This window comes from Myotis davidii, unplaced genomic scaffold, assembly GCF_000327345.1.
Source record: "Myotis davidii unplaced genomic scaffold, ASM32734v1 scaffold933, whole genome shotgun sequence".
Taxonomy (NCBI): domain Eukaryota; kingdom Metazoa; phylum Chordata; class Mammalia; order Chiroptera; family Vespertilionidae; genus Myotis; species Myotis davidii.
The window spans coordinates 38,911-61,197 of record NW_006285240.1 but is presented as its reverse complement, the minus strand read 5'-3'; positions in this window follow the sequence as shown (position 1 = coordinate 61,197).

Below are 22,287 nucleotides of genomic sequence, written 5' to 3'. Positions count from 1 at the left end.
GTAATCTATTAGAAGATGAATCGTCCACCCCTTGTGACAAAAAATTGAGTTAATGTTCTTATCTCTTGTGCCCTTTAAAAGAAACCACAACTAAACCTCTACTAGTGTACGCAACATAAAATCTAACCAACTTCTCTAACAAATTGCATTCGGCAAAAAAAAAAAGTTACTAAAAAATTCATGGAGGCAAGAATTTCACAATATTTAGAACTCTAAGCATTATCTTTTCTTTTTTTAATATCTAAGATTATATCTTACTAAATCATGGTGATGGAAATAGGAACTAGGGCTGCTATGATTTTGGAAATTTTCTTAGCAAAAGCAATCTTTATACAACTTTCAGGTAAATTATTAAAATTGAAATATTTATACACAGAATGCAGGTCCCTAGTTTGACATAAATTAGAAAGTCGCTGTTTGACCTTGTACTATTAACCTTGAAAAATAGTCCTTTGGTTTCAGGTGCTTTCATGATAGATGTTGATATGTATGGCCTAGAATGTCACTGAATGGAACACCAAGCCAGCATGTTAAAACTAGACTTCAGAGTGGCTTTTGGGTGCAGAGTAAACTCTTGGGTACTTTTTAAAAGTCAGGATTTGATCTGATACTGCTTGCAACTGGAATGACAAAATTGAATAAATAAACTTCCCTAGAACTACAGAAATGTCACCTTTTTTTTTTTAAAGGAATGTCCAACTTCCATTTAATTCAATGTTATTCAACATAATTGAGAAGGTAGTATTTGCCTAGAACTATGGCTGGTTATAAAAAGAGTGGGTGCAGCCCTTTGTTTATGGATTAGATTCTTTTTTTTTTAAGTCAGTTACTTGAAATTTCAAATGCATTTCCCACAGAGATGATGTTATAAATGGTGGTTATATTTCCCCATATTTAATCCATAATGTCAAGATATATTTGAAATAAAGTGGGAAGAAATATTGTTAGAATATTAAAATCCAATCACAGAGAAATTACAGTGTGATTGAATTAAAAATTTTCTTCCAAATTATATTAAATTCTGATGCAGAACCAGAGATTGGCTTGTTTGCAATGGGACAAAGAAGAAACTCTGTAGGCTGCCAGGGCACACACTGCTAAGTGACCGTGGCGTCCGTTTTCACTAAGCTCTCAACCTCAAAATCCCAAATAGTGCTTTCTGCCGCTATTGCCACCGTAGTCATACTGGCACAGAAGACTTAACTTGTCTTTCTACTGATAGAGACAAAATTTGCTTTCAACATCATAAAGCAAACAAACATATAGTGGGCACTTGTGGGCAAGAGGCAAGGTGGTGGTGAGGATGGAGGAGAATAGGAGAAAACCGGGACATTGGTTGCCAAGATTTGGTCAAAATAAATGGTTAAACTTATACGCAACGCAGTGCAATCCCGCAGGGTTTCTAGGCCAGTATTTAGCCACACCGAGGCAGAGTCTGATAGGAAGTGGAAACAAGCCACAGCTATCTATGAGCTAGGGATCAGGGACCATCAGCCAGTGCCCACATTCTCCCCTGGCACCACCTCCTTGGATTATGTATGATGAGATCCTTACATAAAGCATTGCCCTTCAAGGTAATTGAGTAGTGAAGCATCTTCCTAATTCTAAGGAAGTTGTCATTACCTTACAACCAACTTCATCAGTTCAGACACACATAGGAGATCTGCAGGATACCTGATTAGCGATGCTACGATTCAATTAGAAAGTATTAGAATGTACACTCAGAAATATGACCTGAGGTTGAAATATTTAATAGAGTACAGAATTTGGTTTCTGCTCCCCTTTTGTAATATGATTTTCACAAAGGATATCTAGAACAATGCTAAGTTTGTCCTGGAGAATAAATTGAAATTTTTTAAATGGAATATGATTGCCTTGAGAAATGCCAGCTTCATAATAGGCCATGTTTTGTTTTGGTTTTGGTTTTCCTTTTTAGAGTTCTGTATCTATTTTTCTTTTTTTAAAATTCTTTATTGTTTAAAGTATTACATATGTCCCCTTTTTCGTCCATTGACCTCTCCCTGGCCACCCCCTGCACATACCCTCATCCTCCCTAGTGCCTGTGTCCATTGGTTATGCTAATATGCATACATACAAGTCCTTTGGTTGATCTCTTAAACTGTACCCCCCACCGCAACCCTGCCTTCCCTCTGAAGTTTGGCCATCTGTTCAATACTTCTCTGTCTCTGGATCTATTTTTGTTCATCAGTTTATGTTGTTTATTATAGTCCACAAATGAGTGAGATCATGTGATATTTATCTTTCTCCAATAGGTTATGTTTTGAAAGCCCTAAGTAACATATATCTGTTTCTTTGGCACATGTTACTAATCACTAGCTGACTCGATAGACCAGGCGCTAGGAGCAGGTCCAACGTGGAGCTGAGGCCGACACCACAAACCGCTGCGATTATATGTATTGTCAGTAAGGGGCTGGGTTGCATGTGGGGAAATGTTTCAAAAGATACCACACTATGAAATGTTTTAAAGAATAAACTCTTTGATTGAACATACTTAATAATATAACCAGTGAATTTTTGGTTTAAACTTTTAAATAAGAACATTAAAAAGTTCAACATTCAATCCCGTCAATTAATTTGGACCAGACTGTTTGAATTCCAAAAATAAAATTGTACCGAAAAGGGTTAATATTTAAATTCTATTTTCTATATAAACCCCCCAGCCTGGGTTTGGCTCAGTGGATAAAACGTCGGCCTATGAACTGAAGCGTCCTGGGTTTAATTCCGGTCCAGGGCACATGCCCAGGATGCGGGCTTGATCCCCAGTGTGGCGCATGCAGGAGACAGCCGATCAATGATTCTCTCTCATCATTGATGTTTCTATTTCTCTCTTCCCTTTCCTCTCTGAAATCAATAAAAATATATATTTTTAAAAAAACTCCAGAAGCCTTAATCTTGAAATATAGAAGAAATATAATTTGCCCTAAATTCTGGGTTGCAGGATCCTTCCCAGCCTGGGCCCTGGTCAGGGCTTATACAGGAGGCAACCAATCTATATTTCTCTCTGCCTTTCCCTCTCTCTTTCACTCTCTCTAGAAATCAATGGGAAAATATCCCATTTATTTGTCATTCTTCTTCACTCTCAAAAGGCATGAGTGAGTTGAGTCCATGAAGTACTTGATATGAGTGGCCAAATATAAGTTGGACTCATGGTTTTGAGACCTCATGTAGTCCACAGTCCACACCAGGAGAGCTGCATGTTCTCAGATTGTCCTCCAGAAGGGTCCATCAGAAAGTGTGAAAGTGCTTATATGTTTCAGAGAAAGGAAAGATAAGTAAAGCTTAGTTCATCTAAACAAGTTTATTGGAGAAAATATGTAATTTGCAACATATCTTCCAAGTCTCCAGCTTTTTTCTGACTTTTTAATATTTATTAAGTAATTTAAAGTTTTATTAGAAAAGCATTAACACTCATTATACAAAATTTAGAAAATAAAAGGAAAAATAAGTAAAAATCTTCTAAGATACTACCATCTATAGATAGCTGCTGAAAACATTTTGGTCTACACCCTTTCAACCTTTTTTCTATATTTATATGCATATTTATCTATATGCTCATTTCCATATAAGAGGATCATATAGCAGATGTGGCTTTATAAAATGATTTTTTTCATCTAAAGTATATAATTTCTTCCCATGTAATTGAATATTCTGAATCATCATTCTAAGGGCTGTATAGAAGTACCTGTGATGAATGCACCATGGTGTAAGTGATGTCTTATTATTGAACATTTGGAATTTTTTCCCAGTTTTTTACTAATTCAAAGAGTTGTGAATAATGTTCTTGCTGGGTGATTTCTTGTCATCTGTGAGTATTTCCTAAGGATAAATTACTAGAAGTCTTGCTGAGACAAGAAGTTATCACATTTTTAAGGCTTTTATCTGCCAGAGAGGTTACACCCTCTTACACTTACATCAGCAGTATGTGGAAATGCTTTACTTACTTTCAAATGGGATAAAAGCCTGTGCTAGCAGAGCTCAGCTTTATACCAATTTTGTAGGCCAGTCTCAGGGAAACTACCCATTGACTTAGCCCTAGCTTTAGAATTAGTATTTATTTTGCTATTCCCAGTTAAAGTCATTTTTTATGTGAGAAATTTTAAGGAAAAGAAACTTATCCCTTTCTCATCTTCTCTACTGAGAGCTTGAACTACTCCTATATGTTTATAACACTCAACCATGTGTTTTAAGAAGTTGTTCTGAGAATTTATTGCACTTAACTGAGGAGCAGGCATTTGACTTTATCAAACACATTCTAATCATTTAGTCTTTAAAATCATCTCCCTTTTCTCAGTTCAATCTATGTTAAGATTGTATTTTCAGCCAGTTTGCATGCCTACACATTTCCAAATCTTTATTTCATTGCAAATTACTTGCTAGTATAATAATGCATTTTAAATAAACTTACATGAATATGCAAAGACTCAAAGCCATTTGGATTTGAATTTTCAAGTCTCTTTCAGGTCATGAGCCAGGCATAACACTCTACTAGAAAAAGAATTTGCTTAAACAAATCACTTGTGAGACAAACCAATACATGTCTTATCATTTCCTTAAAGCTATCTAACCTCAGATAAAACCTAACTTTATGCATTGAGATGCTTGGAAAAGTAGCTGAAGAATTTTCCTTTGAAAAAAAATTCAATGCCGTTATAGTCAATAGAAAACCATGGAGAGAGTCTGAAGTCACATTTAAAAAAAAATGGCTGAAAAGTGATGAAGAAGACAGTCTGATGGGGTGGGTGGGGGTCATATCTTATCCATATTAAATACGTTGAAAACCCAATTTTCCGATAATTGACTCTACATCTCACATAGACCTGCATGTAGGTTGGTGATTTTTTAAAAAATCACCTCAGGGCCTTTTTCCATTAGCTAATTCAAAATACCCATTCATCCAAAGAACCTCTGTTCCATGAATTTGGTGGAAAACCAGACTAATTTCCATAAAGTATTCATATTTTACAATCACAGTGCGTTGTCTCCAATACATCTTCTAATGTTTAAGTTGCCTTGAAGTCAATTAAGGGAGTAAAAGCAGTTAGAAAAAGGTGACTAAGAGAGAGATATATTTCAAAGGATTTTATAAATAATATAGATATCATTTGGTTTCAAAAAAGGGGGGCAGCTACATATTTCAATGAGTAATTTTCTTAAATGTCTATTTTCGTTGGATTGCGTTAGAAAGCGGAAGCCAGGTTATTCTGTTGGAATCAAATATTGTAAAAGCAACAAAAAGTTATTTTTCTCATCCTGTGTGGGACACAGGCAGAGCAGGCATAGGTAAAGCTTGCTTGCTTTCTTTTGTATCCTTTTCTCACCCCGACATGGGGCCCCTGCTTACATCTGACACCTCAGGGTCCTCTCCACCTTATCTTGCCTTCCCTAAGCAGTATCTCAAACCTCACAGTAGATCAAGGGTGTCTACAACTCACTTTGTACTGTGTTATAACCCCAAGGATTTAATGCATTGGATTTCTGCTCCTGGCACTTGATATTCAATAGGAAACAGTGTACAGTGACTTAAAAGAATGAGAGAGTTCCAAGGGTGGAGTATTAGAGACCAGAGAGAAGGCAGGGATGTGAGTAACATATTTGTAGTTTAGAAGCTCTTCTTGTTTTAATCTTAAATCTCAGCCTGGTGGTAACAACAGATCACATCCCGCAATAAGACAAGGAATCCTGATGGCGAGTTGTAGGACAGGCGATAGAAAACGGGGAGGGGTGAGTCTTTATGGATGTGTACCATAGGGGGTAGTTGTATCCAACCCACCTTACAAGGGATTCTCATTTTAGGATTAGAAAAACAATCCCGCAGAGAAAGGCTTTAAGAGTTTAAGAAAAATAGTTCAATTATTTTCACCTCTTTATTTTTTTTTAATATATTTTATTGATTTTTTACAGAGAGGAAAAAGGAGAGAGAGAGTCAGAAATATCGATGAGAGAGGAACATCGATCAGCTGCCTCCTGCACATCTCCCACTGGGGATGTGCCCGCAACCCAGGTACATGCCATTGACCGGAATCAAACCTGGGACCTTTCAGTCCACAAGCCGACGCTCTATCCACTGAGCCAAACCGGTCTCGGCTATTTTCACCTCTTTAGACAGAGAGATAACAAAGAAAGGATGAGAGATGACCAAACTTTCTAAGAAACACAAAATTATAACTTTTAGAAACACGACTATCTTTAAGTGAAATAAAACATTAGAGGAAGGATCAGGAACTTGTTTGTTTGTAAATTCAGAATTTCCTGGGCTGCTTCCTAAATCTATTATCAAAGTCCTCATTTGATTCGGTTTTTTTGTTCTATTTAAATTTTACTGTGTCATATACAGACCTAATTTTTATCCTAGTCACTTTTGTACTCGGCTATCACCAAAAATAGATTTTATTTCTCTTATACAATAAACTAGTAAATGTCTCAGATAATATAATAGGTAATAAAGCCAGAAAATCAAAATAGCCTTGTATAACCCAAAAAAGAAAGAAAGAAAAGAAAACAATTTTACTTATCCCTTCTTGTCCTAAAGCAAGCCAGCTTTAGCTAACATAAAATAAAGTGTTCAAAATTTATTTGATGGGGAATCATCCGCATAAGAGTCCTTTGGGTTATAGCAACATTAACTCCTTTGATTAAAAGTTGGGAGGGGTTCCATGAGAAATCATCTTGGATAGAAATAAAAAAATAGAATAAACATGACCCTATGACCATGTGCATGGCAATCCTGGGACAGCGGCTCACCTGGACTTCATGGGAGAAAGAGAAACTGCCATGCTGTTGGACTCCAAGAGACCAAACTATATGCTGCTTTAATATTTGCCCCAAATTCGTGGCAGCACGAGCTCCCATGTTACCTCCCTATTTTTTTCAGCATCAGAATCTTTCAGCAACATGAGTCAGTTACTCATGTTTGTCTGTGCTCTTTCTTGTGTATCTTTTTCCCCCCTTCCATCCCCACTGTTACCCAACTTGATTCTCTGACCTCAAGTTCAAGCTCTGGGAGAAGAAGTTCCCTCTCCCATGTAACTTGTTGTCCTTACTAGTTGGCCTACAGAGTGGCTACAATCGGACCAGATGCTCTACCACTGACCTTTCTCCTGTCATGTCAGCTGTACATGGTTATTGCTGTTAGAACGGGGCTCTGAGCACAGCAGGCATTCTGCAGATTTCCTGCCTGCTGTGTATATGAAGTCAGCAACCTAAGTAAAAAGCAGGGTGATAGCATTGTCTACCATTCTCATGTCAGCTGTACATGGTTATTGCTGTTAGAAAGGGGCTCTAAGCACAGCAGGCATTCTGCAGATTGCCTGCCTGCTGTATATATGAAGTCAGCAACCTAAGTAAAAAGTGGGGTGATAACATTGTCTTTTATGTGATATAATTATTTGGCATAAAAAGAATATTTAGTAATATATAATACTTAGTTCAATAGATATCTTACCTTCACATTTGCTTAAAGCTGGACAGTCATGTCCAGCTAGCATGGCTCAGTGGTTGAGCCTCAACCTATGAACCAGGAGGTCATGGTTCAATTCCCAGTCAGGGCACATGCCCAGGTTGCAGGCTTGATCACCAGTGTGGAGCATGCAGGAGGCAGCTGATCAATGATTTTCTCTCATCATTGATATTTCTATCTCTCCCTCCCTCTCCCTTCTTCTTTGAAATCAAGAAAAAAATATATTTTAAAAATGGACAATAATGCAATATCTTGTATTTTATAAAATAGTTTATATGTTATTATCACTTAACTTATTACATATATTCTATATCTATATAAGCCTAAGAGTCCATTATGACTGGATATTTTAAAAATGGACAATAGTTATGATGCACACTGACCACCAGGGGGCAGATGCTCAATGCAGGAGCTGCCCCATGGTGGTCAGTGAGCTCCCATAACCAACCTCCTGTGGTCGGCCAACCTCCTGCAGTCCCTTCCTCCGGCAGGCTGGCGCTGATCAGTCCTAATTGGGACTGGGTGAGATGGCCCTGATCTACCCCGATCGCCCACCAGGCCAAGGGACCCCACCCATGCATAAATTCTTGCACCAGGCCTCTAGTAACTTCATAAAAATCTATGCAGGGAATATATGCTACTTCTACCTAGCACCTTAGTATAAAGTTATGGTTTGCTTGTTAAATAAAAAAAAAGCAGGGTTGGTTCTGTCTATTTCCAGGTACAATGGAACCAAATTGAAGCCCAAGTCTTTCATTACCAGTAAAGTACTCCTCATAGGTAGTTAAATGTACCTTCCACAATACCTTGCAACACAATAGGAATCAACCGATGGAGCCTTCTTTTTTTTGAGGGGCAGGTGGTGGTGGTACTAAAAGGAGAAGTCTAGATAATGTATGCGGGCAATAAATTTGTATGTGTTCAAGTTATTGTTCTTCCTTCGGAACATTTTTACCCTCTGGATCCACTCAGGTCTTGAGTGTTAGGAAACTCAGGTGCAACATAAATCTCTCCAAATCTCAATTGCTCTGCCTAGGTAATGAGTCTAGCACAGTCATTTGAGGTCAGAAGCATATGAATGGTAATTTACAAGATGACTACAGAGATGATGTCATACTAGGAAGAGAGAGATCTAATGAGTAATGTGGGTACAAGCTGTCCTCATTTTTTTTAACCATCTTTGAAATGCAATATAAAATGCTACTTTAAAGAGAAAGTTCATGATGTTACTATCTATATTGTCTTCCTCTGAGAAGGGAGTATTATTACCACTGGGAAAAATACTCAATATGAGCAATTTACTATAAAATGATAAATTAACAAGTAAAGATAATTTCATGCTCCCTTCGTCCCCAATGAATTAGTGCAAATTGCATTTCATGCTAATTGGTCTACAAAATTTATGCACAATAAAAACACTGGGATTTTTTTTTTCAATTTGTTTGTAAATGTGTATACACATACAGATAACAAGACTTTATTTAATAGTTTGTTACAGACAAATAGATGCACTCATTAGTCTACCTCTCCAAGGCTTTCTTTTGGTGTCTTCAAAAACACTAATAATTAGCAGTGTTGGGTGGGATATAACCAGAGACCAACAGCATGGGTGTGGGATCTAAGACAGAAAGCTTTAAAATATATGAAATCATAGAATATACAGTTTTCAAATAAAAGGAGTACTAAATTATTCTATTTTATGCATTGTTTCCTACCTATTAGCAAACTCAAGTCTCTTTATCACTGCAGACTCTTTTTATTATCTTCTCCCACTACATGGATCCCATGTATTAAAATATTATTGCTTACAAAACTATATTATCTGAGTAATGACTCATTTGTTGCCCATTTTTAATTAACCAATAATATATGGTAGAGATTTTCAATCGGTCTTTAAAACATTCAATACCTGACTATTTAGTCAGGGGCACTGACCTCTTCCACTTAGATTGTCAAATAAAAAAAAGAAAAAGAAAACAGCCAACAAAACAATAGGCGTCCAGTGTGTAAATGCCCTGTCTTGAACCATAAATATATATGTCAGATAATAGAGTTACTTCTATTGGTTACATCTAATTAGGTTGCATCTAATTGGTTATCAGAAATCCTTATATACATGCATAGGCACTTGATTTTTTTTTAAAAAGTCACCTTGGAGCAAAAAGAGTAGGCAGTTACTATTTTTTTTTTGTAAATCAAAATTATACCTATTTTTTGGTCAGGTTGACAAAAATATATTTTTGGTGTGCTGCAGAAATTTAGTATGTTAGTTTCTGTTTGCCATGGGATGAAAAAGGTTGAAAATTGCTGATGTTGTAACTGCTAATCAGGACTTCTGGACAACTGAGAAGCTTCTGAAAGATTTTTTTGAAGTATTGAGCAGACTATAATCACCCTTGTGGTTACCCATGAGCTCCTGGAAGCCAGATTGAAAATCCCAAAGGTAATCTCATTTGGAAAGAACAAATCATATAAAACTGGCAAGGACGATAAACAGCCTTACTGTGGATAACAGCTTTAGTGATTCCGTACAATCCTGAATTTTTATTTGTTCATTTTTCATTCATTTATTGAGCATGTACTTTGTGCCAGACAGATTACTCTATACATAAATACAAAGATAAAAGACAGTTCTTCATTTTAAGGAGTTAAACCAATGAAAACAACCGGCAAGTAAACTATTACAGTTCGGTGTGACCAACGCCATGCTACAAGACGATATGGAAGCCTTTTGGATGATCAACTATGAGTTCTTGCCCTTGACAGGAGAGTTACTGAAGTTTCCTTTGGAAAGTATCATGGGCAGAGATGACATTCATGTGTTAGATAATAGTAAGGCTTTTACTTCTCTGCCCTGTTTAACTTCCCTCATTCTATAGAAGTCGAGTGGGTGTAATAAACTGCCACTTGATCATTTCATCACAGTTTACTTGCTCTGAGTTTAATGTTTCCAATAGTTGTTACTCTAATTCATGCTTTATGTTTGGTTGAAATTAAATCCAATAACGGGAAGCTAAATTCCAACACATTAGATGGTGATCATTGTGGAGTTCTGTTCTCTAGTAATTTATTTCAGAGTTTAGATCAGCATAAAATTGGGTTCAGAAAAAAAGAGCAGGCTATAGCCTTTTTTCTTCTTCTTTTTTATTGTCTAAAGTTTTACATAAGTCTCCTTTTTCCCCAGTTGACCTGCCTCCCCAGCCATTCTCACCCTGGGAAAGCCCCCACCACCCCAGTGTCTGTGTCCATTGGTTATGCCAATATACATGCATACAAGTCCTTTGGTTGCTCTCTAACTCCCCCCACCTCCCCTGCCATTTGTCTTTGGATCTATGGATCTATTCTTGTTCATCAAATTATATTGATCATTATATCCCACATATGAGTGAAATCATGTGATATTTATCTTTCTCTGACTGGCTTATTTCACTTAGCGTAATGCTCTCCAGTTCCATCCAGCCTGTTGCAAATGGTCAAAGTTCCTTCTTCCTTATAGCGACATAGTATTCCATTGTGTAGATGCACCACAGTTTTTTAATCCACTCATCTGCTGATGGGCATTTAGGCTGTTTCCAAATCTTAGCTATTGTAAATTGTGCTGCTATGAACATAGGGATGCACATATTCTTTCTGATGGGTGTTTCTGGTTTCTTGGGATATATTCCTAAAAGTGGGATCACTGGGTTAAATGGGAGTTCCATTTTTAACTTTTTGAGGAAACTCCATACTGTTCTCCACAGTGGCTGTACCAGTCTGCATTCCCACCAGCAGTGCATGGGGGTTCCGTTTTCTCCAAATCTCCTCTCCAGCACTTGTTTGTTGATGTGTTGATGATAGCCATTCTGACAGGTGTGATAGCCTTTTAAAGTAACAGCATATATTTATGTTGTCTAGTTTTAAAGTGGTCTTGTGCTTGTGTTTTATTTGATGATAAATGTGTGCATTTTAGGGACAAAATAATTGTTACATGTTTAAGTATTTTAGTGCTTCCAACATTCTAATGATATTTGCAAGGAATTGTTTTTCTCTATTTCTTTAAACAAATTAATGTTGTATGTGAACTGCTAACTAAAATGTTCTTACATAAAATTTTGAGAGAACTCAGCAATTTAAATGAAATCAAACAAAGCCTTCGCATCAATTATAGCATAATTATTAATTTGGGAGCCACATATACATATTTGAATTACCCAGTCAAAGACAGAAGATGTTACACCTAATGCCTTTGCTTATTATGAAGAAATAATACTAAAATGTAATCACTTTTATAGTTATCAAAATTATATTTTCTGCATGAACATAACTTAAAAATCTGACATTTGTAGAGCATAGTTGATTTTAGATGATACTTTTCAATTATAATGAAATGGCAGTTTGGAGCATTGGACGTAGCATACTACTGCCTCTCCACATCCAAATTTCCAACCATACATGTGTGGGGATCTCTTAAATTAATGGCTGGTGTGTCTCAGTTTGTTGGAGCCTCGTCTTGTGCACTGCAAGGTAGCAGGTTTGATTCCTGGTCAGGGCATATACCAGGGGTGTGGGTTTCATCCCTGGCCAGGGTGAGTGCAGGAGGCCGATCTAGCACTTCTTTCTCTCTCTCTCCCTTTCTCTCTCTCTCTCTCCTTCCTTCTTCCTTCCCTCCTTCCTCTAAAATCAATTTTAAAAAAATGCAGATCTTGTAAGTCTTGTGCAATCTCTCCAGTGAAACAAGGGGAATACTTTTGACTAGAATGTTCTAGACCAGTGGTTCTCAACCTTCTGGCCCTTTAAATACAGTTCCTCATGTTGTGACTCAACCATAAAATTATTTTCGTTGCTACTTCATAACTGCAATGTTGCTACTGTTATGAGTCGTAATGTAAATATATGATATGCAGGATAGTCTTAGGCGCCAAAGGGGTCGCGACCCACAGGTTGAGAACCACTGTTCTAGACCAACTTCCTCACTCAAACCTTCCTATTCAATAACAAAATTTATTTTCCAGACACAGAGTAGGCTTCAAGGCTTGGTACACCTAACAGTTCAATGATGTTGCAAAGGCCCAGATTCTTTCACTCTGGCTCTCTCGGCATTGGCCGCTTCCTCAGCCTCGCTAGTTTTATGGCCTCAAGATGGGTGCTAATGACCACTGAGCCCACATGCTCCCCTGTTCAGGAAAGAGGTGGGAAGAGCAGCTTTTCCCCACCAACAAGACAACATGTAACATGTGCCTGCCCCTGGATCAATACATATCACCACACTGATGCCAACGCACTGATTACCTGCGACTGATCAGTGCACACCTTTTGAACTGGGGTCCGGAATCTTACCTTCAATAATGCTGAAGAAGAGTGGACATCTGAGTAAAATTAGAGTTACTTTAACAATGGAGAAGCTGAGTGGAAGGAAGGCATTAGGGAGCAGTAGACAACCTCTGGTGTTCTCTCCAACAGGAAGGGATATTGCAAATACCTCAGTCCCTCAGACTTGATACTTTTAGGAAACCTGACCTTATGAATGACAGTAAGACAATGACTGCTGCATCCAATAATCATATCCAGCCAGATAGTACTACTCTTAGAGAAAAACTGGTATGCCAGTTTTAGTGAAAATGTGATCATTCGTCATTGATTTTCAAAGAAGCTTTTTAATGCCTTTTATGGACTTCTAGTTGAACTTGTTTACCCATGTATCTGGGTCTAAAATGGAAACATTTGTTAAGATGAAGAAAATGCTTTATAATTATTTAAACTGTACTTCTCAAACAGTGTACACACATTCTCTCCAGGGCTTCTCAGTGGTGTACAGGAAATACAAGGATCCTCTGGCCAAATTTGGCCAAAATCTGACTAGAACATCAAATTCAAAAAGTTTTGTGAGAAAAAAAAATTATTTTAGAGAAAGTTATTCTAAATCTTAATTAAAATTGACATATACATCACATTAGAATGAAAATTTTGTAGTAATAAACTTTATACCAAGGACTACATACCGAGTTCACTCTAACCCTGCCTTCCACACAGTGGTTCTCAACCTGTGAGGCGCGACCCCTTTAGCAATCAAACGACCCTTTCACAGGGGTCACCTAAGACCATCCTCCATATCAGATATTTACATTACAATTCATAACAGTAGCAACATTACAGTTATGAAGTAGCAATGAAAATAATTTTATGGTTGGGGGTCACCACAACATGAGGAACTGTATTTAAAGGGCCAGAAGGTTGAGAACCACTGGCTTAAACCTACATGAGAAGTCATCCTCTTCGCTGTTAAGAGTACATCTGTGGGCCCTGACCGGTTTGGCTCAGTGGATGGAGCGTAGGCCTGCGGACTGAAGGCTCTCGGGTTTGATTCTGGTCAAGGGCACGTACCTGGGTTGCGGGCACATCCCCAGTGGGGGTGTGCAGGAGGCAGCTGATCGATGTTTCTCTCTCATCGATGTTTCTAACTCTCTATCCCTCTCCCTTCCTCTCTGTAAAAATCAGGAAAATATATTAAAAAAGAAAGAGTACATCTGTGGGAAAGCGCCTTAGATGTGCAACAAATTAAATGTACAGACTTTGAATAGGAAAGTTAACTTTTAAAAGGGTTTACATATTTTTCCTATATTTTAAGGCAACCTGTTAGTAATCAGTACCTCCAGGTAAAAGTGCCTTGAAATTTTAGTTATTTTTTTTTTTTTATCAAGAATGAATCCTGCCGCCTGCCCCCTGGCTGGTGTGGCTCAGTGGTTGAGTGTTAACCTATGAGCAAGGAGGTCAGGGTTCGATTCCTGGTCAAGATAAATGCCCTGGTTGTGGGCTCGATCCCCAGTAGGGGGTGTGCAGGGGCCAGCCAATCAATGATTCTCTCTCACCATTGATATTTATATATCTCTCTCCCCTTTCTCTCTTAAATCAATAAAAATATATTTTTAAAAAAGGAATAAATCTTGCCCAAAAGCCATAAAACACACCTGTTAGAGGTCTCATATAATGATATCTATTCACTGAAGAAATAAAGCTTTCTTTTTATTTTTTAACTAGTCTTTCTGCTTAAAGGTGACACTTCTCCTCTTGACCCATAAGTATTGATGTTCAGTGAGTCCCCTGGGATGTCTGGTGAGAACCTGATCTTGGTCTCATTTCTCGTTCTAATGTGGGTCTCGTGCACTTACTCCAGCGTTGCTGCTTATTTTGACAGGTGCCATCAGTATGAAATGCCGAGTGAAATGCACTGTACCCATCGTTCAGGATGACTGGTCTGCCACAACATTTGAATTCCCTTGATAAATGCAGGGTTTTCTAAGCTCCTTCTTTTTTTCCCCTGTATGGTACGATGTAGGGCTGGTAAAAAATCTACTCACTGGTAGCAGCTGAAATTCAGAGCTAGGAGGATATAAAACAGCTCACTTGGCAATATTATACTTTTATACTTGACCCCATGGTGAGATGATGTTCATTAATCTTTTATCATTAACCAGGCCTGGTGCTCAGAATTTAACAGGGACTACCTCAGGGCTGAGGTAAGCACTGTAGTACCTCCCCTCTGTTTATGAGAATCTTATACTCAGAGGAGTGAAATAACCTGCCTGAGTAGCACATCTTACACCTGCTACTGGTGGTTCCCCTGCTAGTCCCAGATGCGTGTGTGTTTGTGCATTTGTGTGGAAGACTACAGCTTTGTTTTACTTACATGCAGTGAAATATCAATGAAATTTATGTTCACTGACCTGTTGTCAAGATGAGAGTTGACACCCATCCTGTCAAGTCACAGGTTATTTGCAAAGATACACATTCTATTTTCTAAAGCCCTCTATAAGAAATTCTAGTGTTTTAAACAGAAAACATGACATTGGCTATTTCAAGTTGATGTGTGTGTGTGTGTGTGTGTGTGTGTGTGTGTGTGTGTGTGTGTTTAAGCTGGATTTGCGTTCCTTTTAGGGATTTTCAGTGGTGTCACTAGGAAACACAAGGACCCATTAAATTAGATAGATAACATCAGAGATTTAGAATGCATGACTCCAGCCCTAAATGAGCTTACTTACCATTGAAAATTATAAAGGAACATAGATACCATGGAGCTAAAGAGAGGAAGTTATGAAACCGTGGGATCATATAATAATCACAAATCATTTTGAGCACTGCTGTGCCAGCCACTGTGCTGAGTTCATTATTTGATTTAATCCTCTCAGGTGCTCTTGGCACCTACATTATGGAGGTGCAGAAGCAGGTCAGGACAAGGAAATGACTGCTCAAGGTTCCACAGCGGAGCCAGAGCAGTGATATGAACCCAGCCAGTCAGACTCACATGGCCTCAGCCAGTTCCCCATATACTCTCCCCAAGATGGATTGACTTAATTACAAGGCCATTAGGCACCGATGTTTTAATTCACTAGCATAGATGATGAAAGAACACTGAACACAGGAATCATCAGGCAAATATCGGTGGCGTGGGGAGTGGGTTTCCACCTCTAATAAGTTGGATGAGGTGTTAAATACCTCCTGTTCCATTCCCATGTCTCTTGTAGTAAACTGAGAGTCAAAAATATCACTTATGACATGCATGAGTAGAGTATACCAAGTGTAGAAGTCACCAGAGACTCTAAGTTGGAAGAGTCTATTAGACATGCTCATTCCCAATTCATTCCTCATGTTGGGTAATTTTTGGCTCTCACACATTGCTTTCAGGTAGTTACTGATCAATGTGCAAGTCTCATCAAAGCTGCTGTTTCCAGATCTTTACAGTTGAAAACCTAAAGAGTTGGCCCAATGTTGTATAATGCAAGGGACGACTCATCGTTTCTTTCAAATGAACTGAAACTCTTTGTGTGGGTGAGGAGGTGAAGGAGCCATAAGACTTGTCTGTTTCAATCAGAGATATCAGCAATCAGATGGAGGGTCTTTCCCCCTGTGCTGTTTAGTCTCAGATACTGAGAGTTGAAAGGACCCTTCCTCCGAGCATGGTTAGCATTGCCATTTGTCCGGACACAGAAATGGCATCACAGTTTTCAGAGTCGGACACATGAATTTGAAGTCTAACCTGTCCACTTATTAGCCATATGATCGCTGACATCGCTAAGCCTTAATTTTCTCGTGTATAAATGAGTGTCGACACCACAAAATTATGCATCCATGAAATGAAATCATACACTTGTAAAGTGCTTAGCATGGCGCCTGGCACATTTAAGGCCTCAGTAAAGGATAGCTTCCATTATTGCTGTTATTATTCCCATTGATAATCTCCAGGTATATAATATGAACTTTCAAAGTCTTTCAATCTTTTAGCTTTGTTTGCATTCTTTAAAGACACCCTGGAAATGTCAAGTGACTCCTTGTGTTTCTTAATTCCGTGAATATCTGTAGAGGATGATTTATCACACTCTGCAGAAGAGGAAGTAGAATTAATTACACGTATGGGGACTTATCCAGAATTATTCTGTAGGTTCTTAAGAGAAGCATCCTTTGTATTCTGCAGTTCTTTCTCACACTGTGCTTCTGTTCATGGAGACCCAAATTAAATCGATGCTTAAGCATTAATCAGAGAAGATTTTTCCGTTGTTGCTTTTCCCCCTTTGTGAAAAGGAAACGAATGGGCTCAATGAAGATCAAACCAGTCTGATAACATAGCCCATTCAATGGCCTTCCCTACCTCAGAATATTTCCTTTCCAGGAAGATTGTCGTGTGGAAGTTAGAAAAATAAATCTTGGCCCTGAGATTTTTTTAAAGGTTATCCAATTAGTTACAAGATAAAGAAAATATTGCCTAGGTTGTTTTTGAAGTGGCTGGTCAGTTTTGAATGGTGTTGTCTTCACAAACATTCCCGATGGTAGTAGTAGATGGGAGTGTGAATGCCACCTTCACAGTCCTGTTGTGAATGAGATGTTCTTACACCCATGTTTCCACAGCCAGAGAACAGAAGATTCTTTCTGCGGAAAAAAGGGTGGGAAAAACCTGAGCTCTAGCACAGCTAATGTTAATGCTTTTTTATCTAGACAGATCCTCCTAAACCTGCACCTTTTTTATTCCTGTGTTCATTATGACGATAATAGTTTTCCTCACCTGATAAAATTTGGCTTATTAGGCAGGAGCTGCACACTGCACACCTCCAGAATTTAATTTTAAAGCTTTGCTACTGTGTTGGAGGCCAAGATCATTGTAAAGAAAAAGAGAGGATTCTAGTAAGAAAATGTAGGTGAACCAGGATGGTTAATGAAAATCCTGCTACAGCAGTCATTGCTCTGTTTCTTCTTCCTCCTCTTCCTCCTCTTTTTCTTTCCATTCTCCTCCTCCTTCCTTTAAGGAGGCTGTTCTGGGTCAAACAAGTCTATATACTTTCCATGCTCGGGGAGCAAAATCTTTGAGGTCCAAGATTGAAAACCAGCTTTTGCACTCAAAGACCGTCCATGAAAAGCTATGTGTAAGAGGAATGAAGCATTCATTAGAGCTATCAGCTCTAAACTCCTCATGGGTTTCTGAATATTCTGTACTAAAATATCCTATATTTTCATGCCTCCGTTCTTCCCTTTTTCTCACCCCCGCCCCCAAAGCCTTCTCCATCCCCCACCCCCTCTCCTCTGCCTCTTCTGCCTGGTGAACTGTTACCTCTACTTTAAAACCTAACTCAGGTTGCATCAGCTGTCTCTTCTATTGTCAGTTTCCTCCCCAGTTCCTTGGTCAACTTCCATGTGTTGTGCCTCTGTTTCGCTATAAAGTTTAGATTCATGTTTAGCTGTCTTTCTCCCCCGGTAGCCTTTCATTACTCTTTACAACATCCATCCCTCGCGGCCGAGAGAAGAAGCAATTTCCAGGACTGCCATTGCAGTGTGCACACCTCTATCACTGCACTATTGCCTTGTGATTGGAGATTTCAGTGGGCATATCTGTCTCCTCTATTAGGACATAAATTTTTAAAAGTCAAGAACCCTTATTCTCCTTCACCATTGTGCCCATAGCACTAGTGTGTGGTACACTCTATAACAGTTGTTAAAGGAAGAGACTATTTTAATAATTGTCCTGGCCCAGGATGTAGTACGAGTGCCTAGAAATGGCAGGAACTGTATAAATATTTGCTGGATTGAACTAGTCTTCTTGACTAAAACGGGGCTTACTATAATGGACCCATTTACACATGGCAGAGGTGGCGGGGGTGTGGAATGAGATAGAGAGAGGTCTTCCAGTCATGGCAGATAGGCAAGCAGATTTTTACATGATAATGGTCTTTTTCTGGAGATTGGCAAAGGGATCTAAACCCTTTGGGTTAAAGTGCATTCCACTATAAAGTCCAGGGCCAAGGAAGTATATCGATTGGTTTAACCGTGCTTGACTTCCCACGGAAGGAAGCACTTCGATTTCAGCTCCCTCATCTTCTGTTGGAAATAGCACCCTCTCCTCAGTGACAACTCCGACACACAAGCCACCGAGATACAGTATAAACTGTATACTGTTCTCAGAAACCTTCCGGCAAAGCCCTTCCACCTGTCAGCTCGGTGTCAGTGACAGACATTCAGTCGAGGGACTATATTGATTTTTATCTGTGAAACCCTTTATAGCTACTCCATGAATGACAAGCCTCTTCCCCCACCTTTCAGAAACTTGCTATTGACAAGAATAAAATACTTAGCCTTATATGTTTTGTGTTAGGCCAAAAAGAGTTGTTAGTGGTCATATCTCATGGTCATTAGGGCTCTTGTTCCCTTTTATATTTTTTCAGCACAATTTTAATGAGGAAGATATTTCACAATGTAATTTCTACTCTGACATGCAGTAGCCCTAAGAGTGTTCTTTTCTTAGTCCACGATTCTATCTAAAAGTACATTACATGAATGATAACAAAATGAAATACTTTTAACATTCTTGAAATGCACTTTAATGTTTGTAAAGAGAACATAATCTATGCTATTTGCAAGGTACTTTGCTAAATGCTTTATGTTGTTCAGTAGTGTTCCATAAATTTATTTGGTATATTAAGGATTCCTAGATTTTGCTTTTTAAAGAGTTACACTGCTATATTCATCATTCATTGCTTCATAACAAATTATCCCCACATTTAGTGACTTAAACAATAATGTATTCTTTCTTTTGGTTTGCTCTGTGTCAGAAATTTGTAAAAAGGATCAGTGGAAGAGGTCATGAGATTGAAGCAAGTTTTTGGTTAGGCCAACAGTTATCTGAAGACTAGGCTAAGATTAGAGGATCTGTTGTCAAGGTAGCTGACTTGTGTCAAATCATTGCTCTTGGCTGTGGGTTAGTGTATGGGGGGTGTTTCTTCTTTCTCCATGAAGGCCTCTTATTCACAGAACAATTTAAGAGACCAAGACGATGCTTTTTATGCCCTAGTATCAGAAGTCCCATGTGTGACTTCTGCCTTATTCTACTGATTGAGGCAATTTCTAATGCCCACTTGGTTAGGGGTGGGTAGGGACAGGAGTAGAACTGGAAAAGTGGAAATCAAAAACTATCACTCTGGAGACTTAAGTAATAAAGGAGATATGACTCCTTTCAGAGAGTTTATGGTCTGGTACAACGAGGCATGAAAAGGAGGGGCATCGATAGTCACTTGATAAGCCATAACTGGAGGGATATGTGAACCTAAAGAAGAGATCATCTCTTGGTGTTCTGGATGGTAGAGGTGAAATTGATTTGGCCTTTCAAGACTAATTCAGCTATTTTGAAATACTGCCATAGACTCTTGTTCATTATGGATGTGGCCTTCCAATGTGTGATCATATGGTATAACATACAGTCAGCCCGCTACATCCATGGGTTCTGAATCCATGAATTCAACTAACGAAAGATTGAAAATATTTGAAAAAAAGAAATGTTGCTGACATGCACTATATAGTTAGGCCTGTGATGGTTGCCTCTGTTCTGAATGTGTACAAACTTTTTTCCTTGTCAGTATTCCATAAACTACCTACAACTATTTACATCATGTTTATATTTTATTATAAGTAATCTAGAGATGATTTAAAGTATAAGGGAGGGCCGTATAGATTTTATGCAAATACTCTGCCATTTTATATAAGGGACTGAAGCATTCTCAGATTTTGGTCTGCGGAGGTCCTAAGCAAGAACTTACATTTTAAATATATTATTTAGAGCCATCTTTGATGAATATGTTTGTGATTATTATAAAATTTCAACCCTTGTTTTAGAAATGGAGTGTTATTTATTGGAACATTTCAAAGGTTTTTCCTGTGTGTGAAGGTATGACTTAGCTTTCAGAAGTTTAATTTAAATCTGTTGAAACATCTGTAATTTATATGGATACTGCCTAAAATTCCACTTGGCATTGCAAAGCAGCCAGGATACTTTATTTATGGCCTTTGAAAGATTGGGCTCTGCCTTTTAAAATGACTAAAGGGGCCCTAACTTGTTTGGCTCAGTGGGTAGAGGGTCAGCCTGCGGACTCAAGGGTCCAAGGTTCGAATCCGGTCAAGGGCATGTACCTTGGTTGCGGTACGGTAAATGGTGACAAGGAGATTTGACTCTCCTGCCACAGCTTGTCCTGACATGTATACCTGGCTCCAAAATGTAGGGACTGAGCAGGAGTGCTTGGAAAGCTCAGCCACCTACTTCAAACAGCTGATCAATGTTTCTCTCTCATCGATGTTTCTAACTCTCTATCCTCCCTTCCTCTCTGTAAAAAATCAATAAAATATATTAAAAATAAAATGACTAAAGGGTTCACTTGGAATTAGTATGTATGGCATTATTCTAAACTATATTTCTCCAGGTAAAATTCTTTTAAAGTCTAATTCTGTTTTAGTAAAAATAGTATCTACTCTAATTTTTTTTATCCTCAACTGAGGATATGGTTATTGCTTTTTAGAGAGTGAGGGAGAAAGAGGAAGAGAGAGAAAGAGAGAGAAACCCCGAAGTAAGAGATAAGTATTGATCTGCTGCCTCCCATATGTGCTCCAGTTGGGGATTGAACCCACAACCTTTTGGTGTACAAGATGATGATGCTCCAACCAACTGAGCAAATAGGCCAGAGCTCTAATACAGTTTTTTAAATTGTAAGTTTAGTTTAAGATAGCCTTGGAATTAAAAGAATTAATGGTTATATCTCTTCAGCCACTCTAAAAAATTATTTCTATCAAAGTTATTGGGGTCGCATTGGTTAATTACATAGGTTTCACATATACAGTTTTATGAGACATTATCTGTATGTTGCATTGCATGCCCTCTACACAAAGTCAAATCTCCTTTGTCACCATACGCTTGACCCCTCTACCCTTCATTGCCCCCCTCCCCCTTTCTCTCTGGTAACCACCATACTGTTGTCTGTGTCTATGAGTTTTTGTTTGTGTGTCCTTTTTGTTCACTTGTTGCTTTCAGTTTTACATCCCACATATGAGTGAGATCATATGCTTGGTGACTTTTTCTGTCTGACTTATTTCGATTACTATGATATTTTTAAGATCCATCCATGTTGTTGCACATGACAGTACTATCATCTTTTCCTATGGTTGAGCTGTATTCCACTGTATATATGTAGCACATCTTCTTTATCTAATCATCTGCAAGGGACACAATTTGCTGTTTCCATGCCTCAGCCACCGTGAGTAGTGCTGCAGTGATAATCCTCACTAGAATGCGCTGCCTCCTCCGAAGGGGAGGCAAGCTCTCCTGCCACACCTTGTCCTGACATGTATACCTGGCTCCAAAATGTAGGGACTGAGCAGGAGTGCTTGGAAAGCTCAGCCACCTACTTCAAACAGCTGATCAATGTTTCTCTCTCATCGATGTTTCTAACTCTCTATCCTCCCTTCCTCTCTGTAAAATATCAACAAAATGTATTTTAAAAAATAAAAAGAGAGGCTCTTTTTAAAAAAAG